We start from the raw sequence: 12,081 nt of genomic DNA, 5'->3' as shown, positions 1-12,081 counted from the left end.
TGACTAGGCATTTTTCTGAGGCACACATTTGGCTGTTTTCTTAACTTTTCTTCATTGGGGAGTGCAGCGGTGGGGGTGAGATCTTGGAGTCTTTCAGAGCTGTTGTCTTCTTTTCCCAGGGCAGCACACTGGGTCATCCTGAAGCTTTTATTTTTTTTTTTTTTTTTTTTTTAATTTTTATTTATTTATGATAGTCACAGAGAGAGAGAGAGAGAGAGAGAGAGGCAGAGACATAGGCAGAGGGAGAAGCAGGCTCCATGCACCGGGAGCCCGACGTGGGATTCGATCCCGGGTCTCCAGGATCGCGCCCTGGGCCAAAGGCAGGCGCCAAACCGCTGCGCCACCCAGGGATCCCCATCCTGAAGCTTTTAGAAGGAAAACTGCCCAGTCAGCAGCAATTTCGACTCAAGGGACCAACTCCAGGGATGAAGTGCCACAGTCAAGCTGGTCAAAACATCTTCTTTTCATTCTTCTTCCCCAGAACATATCTACAGTTAATGCAGTCACCACCCCCGCACAGTGCCCTCCACCCTGCCCGCCTTCCTGCGGCAGAAAATGAAGCATCCTGTGAGGAGTGTTCTTGTCAGGGGCTATATGCTGAGAGAATATTGCTTGAGACTTTCAGTAATATAAGCCTGAATAAACCTTAGCCTACATGTGAAAGAAAAAAAAATTAAAAGGCACAGGAGTCGTTTGTTTCCAGAAACCCTCTAGGAGAGGGAAATGTGATGAAAGCTCTTAAGGCATTCAAGTAAGAGAAATTGCAGCAACAAATTTAACACACTGCTCTTCCAAACTGTATCAGTTTCCTATGGTGGCCAACAAGCTACTGCAAAATAGTGGCGTAAACAATACACATTTATTATCTTATAGTTCTGGAGGTGAGAAATCCAAAATGGGTCTCATTGGGCTAGAATCCAGGAGTCTCCAGAGCTGTGGTCCTTTCTGAAGGCTCTATATCCTTGTCTTTTCCAGCTTCTAGAGGCTGCCCATACTCCTTGGCTCGTGGCCCCTTCAAAACCAGCAACACTGCATCTCTGTCATCCTTCTGTAGTTCATGTCTCCTTCTGACCATGGCTGGGAAAGATTCTCTATTTGTAAGGACTTATGTGATACATTGGGCCCACCAGGAATAATCCAGAATAATCTCTCTATCTCAAGGTCCTTGATTTAATCACATCTCCAACATCTCTTTTGACATGTGCAGAAACAGTATTCTCAGATTCTAGGGATTAGGGCGTGGACATCTTTGGAAGACTGTTATTCTGCCTATCAGACAAACCAATGAAAAATACACATACAGTAAATGTGGGCTTTTCTGCAGTTGTGAGGGAGTCACTCACAACTGCAGGGAATTAGATTAGTTAGGAGTGGATGGCCAGGATGGGTCAATGGACTTTCGTGGTTTCCACAGACAAGAACTGCTTATGACCCTCCCCTGTCAGGTTTCTTAACTCACCCACAGAGCCTGTGTAGTCTGGGCTTTGTCCTGTCACTCTCGGACTTCCTAGTTTGGAGGGCCTCTCCACCCTCTTGATGAGAACACTGCCTTCTAGCATGCAGGCTTAGCCCAGCTAACAGCCATTACCATGTGTACTGTGCTTTTCTGTGGTGCCGGCCTGCAGAATGTTCCTGACTGTGTGAACAAGTGACGTGGCCTGCAGGCCAAAGAAACTCTGAACTACACAAAGAATCACCACCCACTGAAGCCCTGACTTCTAAAATGCAGTGATGGAGAGGCAAAATGCTGGATTCCTAAGCAGGACTGAGACCTTATCTGCACATCAGCATGAGCTGAACATCAGGGCTCAGAAGGGATTCAGCTGACATGATGATCCGCCCAGGAAGCTGGGCCAGAGGACCAACTGGCTGCAGGCTGCAGAGCTGAGGAGGGCCTGGCTTACTTAGAGGGAGAGGTCAGGGAAGCAAGCTATGTCAGAGGTTGGGGCCCAGCTTGTGGCAGTACATACAACAACATATTGTGTTTGTTTAAGTGAGAGGAGACTGGATGAACAGAGTCTATCAAGAATAGTTAGGCAGGCAGGAGTCAAACATTCAGAGGACAAATCCCCACTGAGTTTAACTGAGTCTCAGAGGCCCCTTGCCAAGCAGCAAGAAGAGATGGGTTATTGAGGTATGACTTGTCTTAAGAAAACCTACTCTTCTAAATAGAAATGTTGGGTTTTTTGGTTCACAAAATAATTTATCAAATAGGTTGTTGCTATAGTGAGCTTCTCTTCTGTGTTTAAAACAGAATTCCATCAGCAAAAAACTGTACTGTACTCCCCCAACAGCGTATCTGTGGTATAGAGCAAGCTATCCACTCAAGCTAAGGCTCTTGAAAAACAGTGGACCAAGAAAACTTTTGGGAAACATGGAGCCACAACTTAAAAATGCTTTGCTGAGGGACGCCTGGGTGGCTCAGTGGTTGAGTGTCTGCCTTCGGCTCAGGGTATGATCCTGGGGCGGGATCGAGTCCCACATCGGGCTTCTTGTGGGGAGCATGCTTCTCCCTCTGCCTATGTGTCTGCCTCTCTGTCTGTATCTCTCATGAATAAATAAATTAAAATCTTTTTTTAAAAATGCTTTGCAAAAAAAATAAAAATAAAAAATAAATAAAAATAAAAATAAAAATGCTTTGCTAAAATCTCAAGGTATTGGCCTCAACTCAAGAGGCTGGCCAAGATGTGAGGATGAAGTCTGGGAAAGACTAAACCTGTCCAGTGGTGAGGCAAGGTCATTAGAATGAAGGCAATAACGTTGAACAATACATTTAAGGAGAAATGAGTTTCAATAGAGAGACATCACACCAGAGGTCTTCCCTTAGTTCGCATAAGAACAACTATGGCTTACATAGAGGAACTATATGGCTTAGAGCATGCATATAGGCTTCATTATCCATGACCTGGCACTCTTTCTTCACTGCTGGTGTCTCACTAGCATTCAGCATTCAGGTCATTATGTTTTTTTATTTACAGATGCCAAGACACTCTGTGTTAGAAAATAGTTTGGTTTCTCAGAGGCAGGCCTGATGGAGTTGAGAATAGAGCCTAGAATTCTCAACTGTATTCTGATGTTGGTCTCTGGGCTGTGTGTTCACAATATGGCATAGAAGTAAAATGAGGAAGTTAGAGGGGGTTGTGGACATGAAAGGTGGTGGAGTGGGCAGTGGGGGAGTGACAAGGAAAAGAAAGAGGCATCTGTTAGGAAAAGGTAAATCATATGTGCTCCTTACAGGGTAAGGGACGGTGCAATCTAGGCCTTGAGTATCATGGATGATTCTCAAAGACAGGCTTGAATGAATAAAAATTATTGAACCAAATGCTACCTTGTGGTCAGAGGTGGCTGATGGAAGGGAAACTGTCAAATGTCACTCTAAAGGAAATGGGAGGACAGGGAGCTAAGTAGCCAGGGAAAGGAGGTCTCTCCTCCCTCTAGTTTTTACAAGTGGAGTGATAGTCAAGTTTAGTCCTGTTAAAATCACCTAATCTGCCTACTTGTCAAGTATAGCACAGGACAGAAAGCATATTCCTAAAGTTCTCCAGCATAAGAAATTTTATACCCAGCCTAGAGCCTTCTGTTGGGGAATGCCATGCCTCACAGGTATGCAACTAGAACCATTCCTACTTTTGCCCAACCCCCCAGCCCTCTCCAAGATGCTCTGTTGTCATCCTTTAGCCTCAATATCTCACTCCTCTATACCATAAGATAGTTCACTATTAGAAGACGTTGGAAGTTGAGTAGGTCACGTTAGGGAAAGACAGCAGTATAAATGTATTATGGGTCCATTGAGATCAACGATGTCCAGTCCAGGGCAAAATATCAAATAGAAAAAACAAGAACGGGATGCCTGGGTGGCTCAGCGGTTGAGCGCCTCCTTTCAGCCCAGGGCATGATCCTGGGGTCCCAGGATCGAGTCCCATGTCCGGCCCCCTGCATGGAGCCTGCTTTTCCCTCTGCCTGTGTCTCTGCCCCTCTCTCTCTCTGTGTCTCTCATGAATAAATAAATAAAATCTTTAAAAAAAAAAAAAGAAAAAGAAAAAACAAGAACATGGAGGAGAAAATGTTTTTGTGTGTGTTCTGGGGACCCTCAGTAATGTTTGTTCTCTTGATTCTTTTTCATTTGGTGTCAATCCTAGTTTTTATGAAGCTTAGTTTCTTCTGCTTTCATTTAGAACTTAGATTGGTAAAGTTGTATCTGCTCCTTGGTTTAAGCCAGGAGGACAGAACAATGTCTTGTCTATGCATTCCACTTTTCTAATGTGTTCTTTGCCACCTTCTTCTTTTCTTCCCAATTCCTACTGTCAGAACAAGATATTCGGCACTGGGCCAGCCATGTTCTTAGGAGATTTTCTGCATTTTAAGGTTACTCGAGTGTGGAATCAAGGCCCTTAAGGTCATTGGTTTCCTATCTGGCCCATGGCTTGTCAGTCTGTGACTGACAGACTTTTTCTAGTACATCAATTGTCCAAATAATGCTCAAAAACCCTGGGTTCAAATTAAGATATGTTAGCTTCACAATCAAATCATATTAGAAGGAAGATCACTACAAAATTCGACTACTGTGGGAAGAGGATATACTACTTCTATTAGATCAGGAAAAGAAGAACTTGGCATCAAGAATTTAAGCTTGGATGCACTAACTCCATACATACATCCTCATTCAGCTACTATATAGGCAGCGTTGATCCCAGGCTACATAACATAGGTGCTGTAGTAGCTTGGTAAGAAGCACAGTCCTGTCACATTTCTACTGATTTCATGTCTCCCTTTAAAAACTTTGGGTCGTCAGGGTATTTTAATGACACTTCTAAATGTAGAAATCTAATTTTAAATCTTGCCATTAAATGTCTCCACACTAGTGTTTTGGATGATATAATGAGTGGCACCATTTATAGGACACAAGGTTATAATCTGAATTTGTGAACCGTAAAGAAAGTACCAGTACGCTGACTAACTAATGAGCTTTTTAATGATGAGAAATAGATAAAGCTTAAAATGCAGAATGCTTATCAAGGGCCTCAGACAATAGCAAAGTGGAGTAATTTAGAAGTACTTAGCAGTGCTACTGCTGTGACAGCGAGGAGTGAACTATTTTCTTTCATTTTAAAGCACTGCTTTTCTTACATGGGAGTAATTTCTATATTTTCTTAACTAAAATTAAATGTCCCGGTATAATCCTCTTTTCAATAGAGTTCAAAATATAAATAACCTATTGATACCACTTGTGATAAAGCAAGAGAAAATGCCTCTACGAAGGGGGGAAATATCTGAATATCAACATGAGATGATGGGATCCTCGGTTAAGAGGAGATCTGATGGTGAAGACTTCATTCAGGGAGGATTTCCCTTGGAGCAGCTTTAAACACAGGCATGATTCCTGGAGAGGGAGGCAGGGCCCTGGCTGAGCTGACATGAGCATGACCATCTGATTTATAGCAAGTCTGGACTTCCAAAAAGAGAGTCTGAAGTTTGTGCGGGGTTGCCTTCGCCCTTGTGCCCTGAGGCATAAAGAGAATTAGACTAACACTGCCTTGCTGTGAGGGCTCTTCATCTTGAGACCTCGAGAACATTGTTCCCCAGATATTTCTGGGATGTAGCATCGTCATGGGGAGAGATGAGCAATTTCAGAGCACACAGGTCCACAGGCAGCTATTAAGATCTGACGCTGCCCTCCTCAATTTTAAAACTCCAAATCTAAATTTCCAGGACCTGGGAATAAAGGAAAGGCTGAGATATGCTATCATGTTAGGACTTTGCTCCGTTGTCATTGCTGTTGTTAATAAGGAGCTAGACTGAGCTTGCTCTTTCCTGCTCAGGAAGTGAGCTTTCCAGCTGATTAATTTAATTGCTCTCCCTTGGACAATGGCAAGGCCTGTGGAGAGTGGAGCTTTCATAGTTTTTGACATACAACACAAACCTACCAGCGCTGACAGTTGCGATCCTCTTCAGTAAACAGGAGATATGGCAATGTGCAGAGTAGGGAGGATAAAATTCTGGGTGTTAACTTCTGGAGAGGTAGTGAGCTATGGTGGCAAGCATGAAGTCTTTGGTGCTGATGGTAAGTTGCTTAACTTGTCTGGACCTTGGTTCCTTTAAGTCCTGTGAGGATGAAGCAGAAGCCTGAGCAACATTGGGTTTCTCCACATCAAAAGATTCACAGCAGAGTGCTTGTCCAGAGAGAAGGAAGTCACATAGTAGGTACCACCAGAAGCTGACTTGCCCAGGATTCTCAACAAGGATGACTCCCTGTGCTTGTCTTTTGCTATTATCCCTCCTGCTTTTTGACTCACCTCATTCCTCGTCACCTCTTAGCTTCTCATCTCACTTCCCTTTTAATCCTGAAAATCCTTCTTGATTTTAAAACAAATCACCAGGGATCCCTGGGTGGTGCAGCGGTTTAGCGCCTGCCTTTCGCCCAGGGCGCGATCCTGGAGGCCCGGGATCGAATCCCACGTCGGGCTTCTGGTGCATGGAGCCTGCTTCTTTCTCCCTCTGTCTGTGTCTCTGCCTCTCTCTCTCTCTCTCTGTGTGACTATCATAAATAAATAAAAATTTAAAAAATATATTTAAAAAAAATAAAACAAATCACCAAACACTTGCCAGTTCTAAATTTAGTTCAAAGTATTTGGCCAGTAAAACAAAAGTCCTCCCACATCACTTAATTATAATCTGAACTTAGATTTACTTGCTTTATACAATGTGTTAATTTAGGATTTTCAGATAAAATGCAGAAAAACCAGTTAAATCTGAATTCCAGATAAACAAGAAATAATTTTTAGTATAAGTCTGTTCCATGAAATATGTGTATTTTTATTTGCTAAATCTGCCAACCTTCATTAACTAAATGTGAACTGAATTCTCCTTGATAATATTTTTATTTTGTTACTTTCACATCTTACCTATACCCAGGAAGATTTTATTTTTTAAGTGTGTGTCTTATAATTAGACTCATATAATGAAAAGATGCACAGTTCATGTGCTTGTTCTATTGTACTCTTGCCAGCTTCTCCTCTCTTCATGTATCCATTGGGTATGGCCTTGGCTTCAATAGCCCTGAGTTTTATAGATGGGGAACACTGGGAGAAGCAATAGTCTAGGAAGGCATGGAAGACATTTATGCTCCATGAAATTTTATATACTCATGATGGAGGGCTCAGATTTGGGGCATTATCAGTTGGGCATCTCCAGTGCTCATTTCTTCTCTCTTTCCTCTTACTAGAACTATAATGACAGGCTGCTGGGCACCTGATTGAACATTGGAAGAGGCCATTACTATAGACAACAGGAGGTCTTGTGGGTCTGTGGGTAGAATCTAGGAAGTCCATGAATTTGTATGGAAAAATATATATACCTTTTTAAGAAAGATTTTATTTATTTATTTGAGAGACAGAGTGACCAAGAGAGAGTGAGAGCAAGAGAGAAAGAGCGAGACAGTGCATGTGTGTGCACACACAAGCAGGGGAAGAGGTAGAGGGAGAAGGAGAAGCAGACTCCCTGCTGAGTGGGGAGCCCGATGAAGGCTGGATCCTGGGACTCCTGGATCATGACCTGATGCTTAGGTGACTGAGCCACCCAGGTGCCCCATATACACATTTTTTAAATTTATTTATTTATTTATTTATTTATTTATTTATGTATTTATTTATAAGAGAGAGAGAGAGAGCACAAGCAGGAGGAGAGGCAGAGGGAGAAGCAGACTCCCCACTGAGCAGGAAGCCCGACTCAGGGCTTGATCCTAGGACTCCGAGATCATGATCTGAGTCAAAGGCAGATATTTAGCCTACTGAGCCACCCAGTCACCTTATATATCTTTATTTTTATAACCCCTTTCAATTATTGGTTCAGGCAACAAAAAACAATAACTATTGTACCTGTGATGGTGTCATCAAGAGAAATCATAGATTTTTAAAGATGATAATATATTAAAGTTATTATAGGTAATCAGAACTTAATTCTCCCTATTACTTCAAAATTGCAGGAGTGGCTAGATCTACCCATAGATCTTATTATTAAAGCAATTAATTATTTAACAAAAAATAATAAAGGAGCTGCTATATGTAAATTTGGTTTCCTAAATATTTAATAACTTTATTTCAGTATAATTGGCTTTCTTTGTAATCCTGGGTTTTTTATTTTATAAATTTAAAGAAACTTTTCTTTTTTTGAGGGAGAGAGAGCACAAGTGAGGGTAGGGAGGGGCAGAAGGAGAGAGAGAGAGAAAATCCCAAGCAGGCTCCATGCCCAATGTGGAGCCCCATGCAGGTGTGGATCTCACCACCCTGAGATCATGACCTGAGTTGAAATCAAGTCAGACAGTTTACCGTCTGAGCCACCAAGGTGGCCCTAAAGAATAATTCTGAGAAGAAGTCCACAAGTTTCATCTGATTACCAAAGGATTCCATGGCACACATGAGAAAAGGTTAAGAACTCAGACTAAAGGAAGATCTGAACTCAGGTATATATAATTCACTTCCCCAAGTCAACTGTCTTCAAAGCAAAACAGGTGGAACTATCCATATTTTCTCTTCAAAATGCATACTTCAAACTGCAGACTGTCCTGTCATGACTTCCAAATTGTCTTTAACATTTCTTTTAACCTGAATTTTACCTGCTTAAAAAATTGGGGGGGTGGTGGGCAGTGAAACTTCTGGAGGAGAAATACACAGGCTTCAGGAAGACTCACAAGAGTCAAAAATGGTAAGAGAAAAATAATTTTAAGACCAGAGCCCAGGTTTACCTGCTTGGCTGCATTCTAAACCCTTGCAATCGGGATCACTATAAAATCCATTATGCACAAAAACTGTATTCATTAAAAATATTAAATCTTTAAATGTCTTGGGTAGTATATAAAAATTGTGTTTATTTGAAAAGTTTAGAGGCTATCCCTGTGCATTTGCTACTCTGAATGTAACTCCTCTCTCTAACCTTGTTGATGATGTTGGGAGCTCAGGAAAGGATGGGCTGTGGCTTAAGAAGGAGGTGACTGATGCAGAGAAAGGAGAACCTTTCACTGCCCACACCCCTTTGTTATTTGTGAGTCTCCAAGGGCTCTTGGGAGGTGGTGGGGAGGCAAGGGGCCTAGAGGTGGGGGACTCTGTGCTGGAAAATGGGTTGCTTGCTGGGTGGGAAGTGGAGGTGCCTGATCCTGGCTTGGAGGGAAGGGGCGACTTGAATGAATGCCTGGGGGTTGGACTGGGAGAATAAAGCCACGAAGGGACCTGTCTCATTAAAGAATCCATTTCCCATTTTCAGCAGTTGGCTACATTAACAAGCTGAGCGGTGAAAGGATTAGATCCGCTAAGTGAGTGCCTGTTCTGTGCACCATTGCAAAACACATTTCAGAAAGCAGTGGATTCGCCTTAAATGAGTATCTGCTGGAGGAGCAAAGCCCTAGGAAAACAAAGGGGCACACCAGGGTAAGCTAATAATTCCTGCTGTGCTTTGAGGGCAATGAAATGACTGCAACCCTGAGAACTTTTTCTCCCTCCCCTGCAGTTGGTATAAACATAAGAGCCATTTTGATGATCATATCGACACCTCAGCAACAAGTGCTTCCCAGGTGCCAACAAAATGTCACTTTCCAAAGGGTTAAATGAACCAAAAGGCCTCAACCTCAAATATTCTTTTTCTGCACCCATTTAGTATGCATACCTATTAAACAAAACAATGGGCACAGATTCATATCCTGTCTACAAATAATCGAATGATACAAGAACAAATCTACCACCAGCTGCTTAGTCCCATGCTATGCTTTGACTGGGAGGGGAAAGCCAAGTTTCGAGCCAGGTCTAGCCTGACTCAGGCCCTAACTTGTGAGTCCTGCTATTCTAACCCTTTCTCTTGATCTGCTTTTCAGCCTGTCTCAGAGCACACAGCTCAGAACAGCAGGGAAGTTGCTTAGCAAAGGGCCACCCACTTGCCTATTATTCCTTCCTCGCCTGTGACATGACACAAGAACAAAGTAGACATTAACCGCTACATTAAACCCAGAAAGAAAGTAATCAGTAACCTGTTATTCCCTTAATAAAGGGAAACACATGCAGTGTGAAATCCAGAAGACTAATCAATAGCTGTGGACAATGCAACGTGCCAAACAAATTGCAAATCAATTAGAATCCTTGTTTTCTTTGAAATGGTTCACTATATCTAAAGCAATTACTCCTTCATTAGACCTAATTTAACAGCAGGACTGCCCTGGCTACAACTGGCAGCGTCTGGCTATCAAATAGAAGAATGGCAGCTTATTTCTGTCTGTCTGTGAGTCTAGCACCAATCAAAAAAAATTTTTGAATTCCTTTATAGGAGAGAAACTTTTAATGAATATGTGGATATTTGTCTTAATCAAAATATCGATACTGGAATGAAGATGTCACCCACCCTTCTAAGGGAAATTTAAAAAAAGAACTACAAAAATTAGATAATAAAAATCTGCAATTAAAAAAATGTATTTGTTTTCTTTTTATGCTAGCTTCCAATAGATAAAAATGGCATTTAAGTACATAAAGTCCTTTTAGCTTTTCAATCTAACACATCGCTTGATAACTAGTTTAAGGACTTTTGAAAAGAGAATCCTCCTGATTGTTACAAAATTTAGAATATTCATGTACATGATCACCCAAAAAGTACTAGTTTACTTTAAGTTTAAAGCTATTGAAAAAATAGCTTTACTGAGGTATGATTTACATACAATAAAATTCACCCACTTTAAGTGTACATTGGTGGATTTGGACAAACGTATATAGTCATGTAACCTCCACCTCAGTCAAGATCCGTTTCTATCATCCCCAACAAGTTCCCATGTACCCCTTTCCGATTGGTCCCCTCTGCCACCCATGGCCCCAGGCAACACAGATCTGCTGTCAACCCATTTCTCTTTTTTAAGAACAGTTTCCCATCCTGTGGAGGGACTGGAAAATCTAGTGAAATAAGGTTTTTCTAGCTGGTTCGGGGGAAAATGCTTTTGTCCTTGTTTGAAGTGGCAAGCAACAATCTCTTAGAACTGGGGAGAAGATTACAGACTTTTTTGAAAGTAGATATGTTTAATGAAATCAAACCCTTTCTGGAAGCTGAGGTAAATATTCCTAAATGAGTTGAAAACATTTTAACAGTCACAACTAATTATTAAATCACTAAGCCTCAGAGGCTGAAACTTCTATTGTTTCTATTCGTAAATAGTAACATCTTCAAAAGTTGTCTCTTAGTTTAATGTGGCTTAATTATTTTTCTGACTATAAAATCAATCCATTTTAATTATATGAAATTTCAACATTAAAGAATTACAAAAAGTAGCAGGGAAGGCCCTCATATTTCCCTTTCTCCCAGTAATTTTCAAAAGGACACAAAGCTATGTGCATAAGGATGTTCTTTAACAGGATTGTGGTAATAGCAAAAAATTGGAAGCTCTGGGAGATTGAGCCTTAAATTAAGTCACACATGTTCCTGCTTCCCTTCTTCCTTCCTTTGCTTCCCTTTTAACAGCTTTTACTCCCTCTCCCCTCCCCCTAATCCTCCCTCTTCACCTCACATCAAATGGCTTTTCATTCTCTGCATCCTTTGCCTTTCTTTTTTTTCTTTAGGGCTCAGTGCAGGAAAATTCTTGCACTGAGGATACTGGTATCTTTTGCAGGCCAACCAACCCATTTCCCATCTCCTTTTCCTCCAAAGAAAATTACTCTGCCAAAGCTCTCACATTCTTTTTTTTTTTTTTTAAGCTCTCACATTCTTAACATCAACCTGCGCTACTCCATAGCACACCCCATCTTGCTCCCTTTAACCTTTCGCTAGTAACTTACTCAAATTATTTTTTGCTTCTATTGGTTAGACTAACGCCCATAATTTACCAGAGTCAATCAACCAATCACTCAAGGAGCATTCACTGAAGGCCTGCTTCCCAGCAAAACCCGACTGGGTGTATCTGGGAATTGGGTGGAAACTCCAATGAAAAGCACGTGTGACGGTGGCGGGTAGGATGAGGAAGCTAAGAAGTTTAATAACTTCCTAAAGGTGACTCAGTTTAGTGCTTAGACTAATCAAAAGCTGAGGTGAAAGTAGGCAAGAGAGAGTGTGGTCCTCCTTTCA

At 41.7% G+C, this 12,081-nt stretch overlaps 1 long non-coding RNA gene across 1 annotated transcript in view; it reads right to left on the bottom strand.

Annotated features, from left to right (window-relative positions):
* Window positions 1-361: 361 nt before the first annotated feature.
* The window catches only part of LOC140639838 (uncharacterized), a 119,421-nt gene continuing 107,701 nt past the window's right edge, over window positions 362-12,081 (bottom strand). Inside the window, exons 5-6 of the long non-coding RNA XR_012036483.1 lie at window positions 5,925-6,102; window positions 362-1,269 (exon numbers count right to left, since the gene is read on the bottom strand). This is a non-coding gene — a long non-coding RNA (uncharacterized lncRNA). The remainder of the gene's footprint in view (window positions 1,270-5,924; window positions 6,103-12,081) is intronic.

This window comes from Canis lupus, chromosome 9 (genome assembly GCF_048164855.1).
Source record: "Canis lupus baileyi chromosome 9, mCanLup2.hap1, whole genome shotgun sequence".
Classification (NCBI taxonomy): domain Eukaryota; kingdom Metazoa; phylum Chordata; class Mammalia; order Carnivora; family Canidae; genus Canis; species Canis lupus.
The sequence above is the reverse complement of the archived record's forward strand: the minus strand, read 5'-3'. Positions and strand labels throughout refer to the sequence as shown.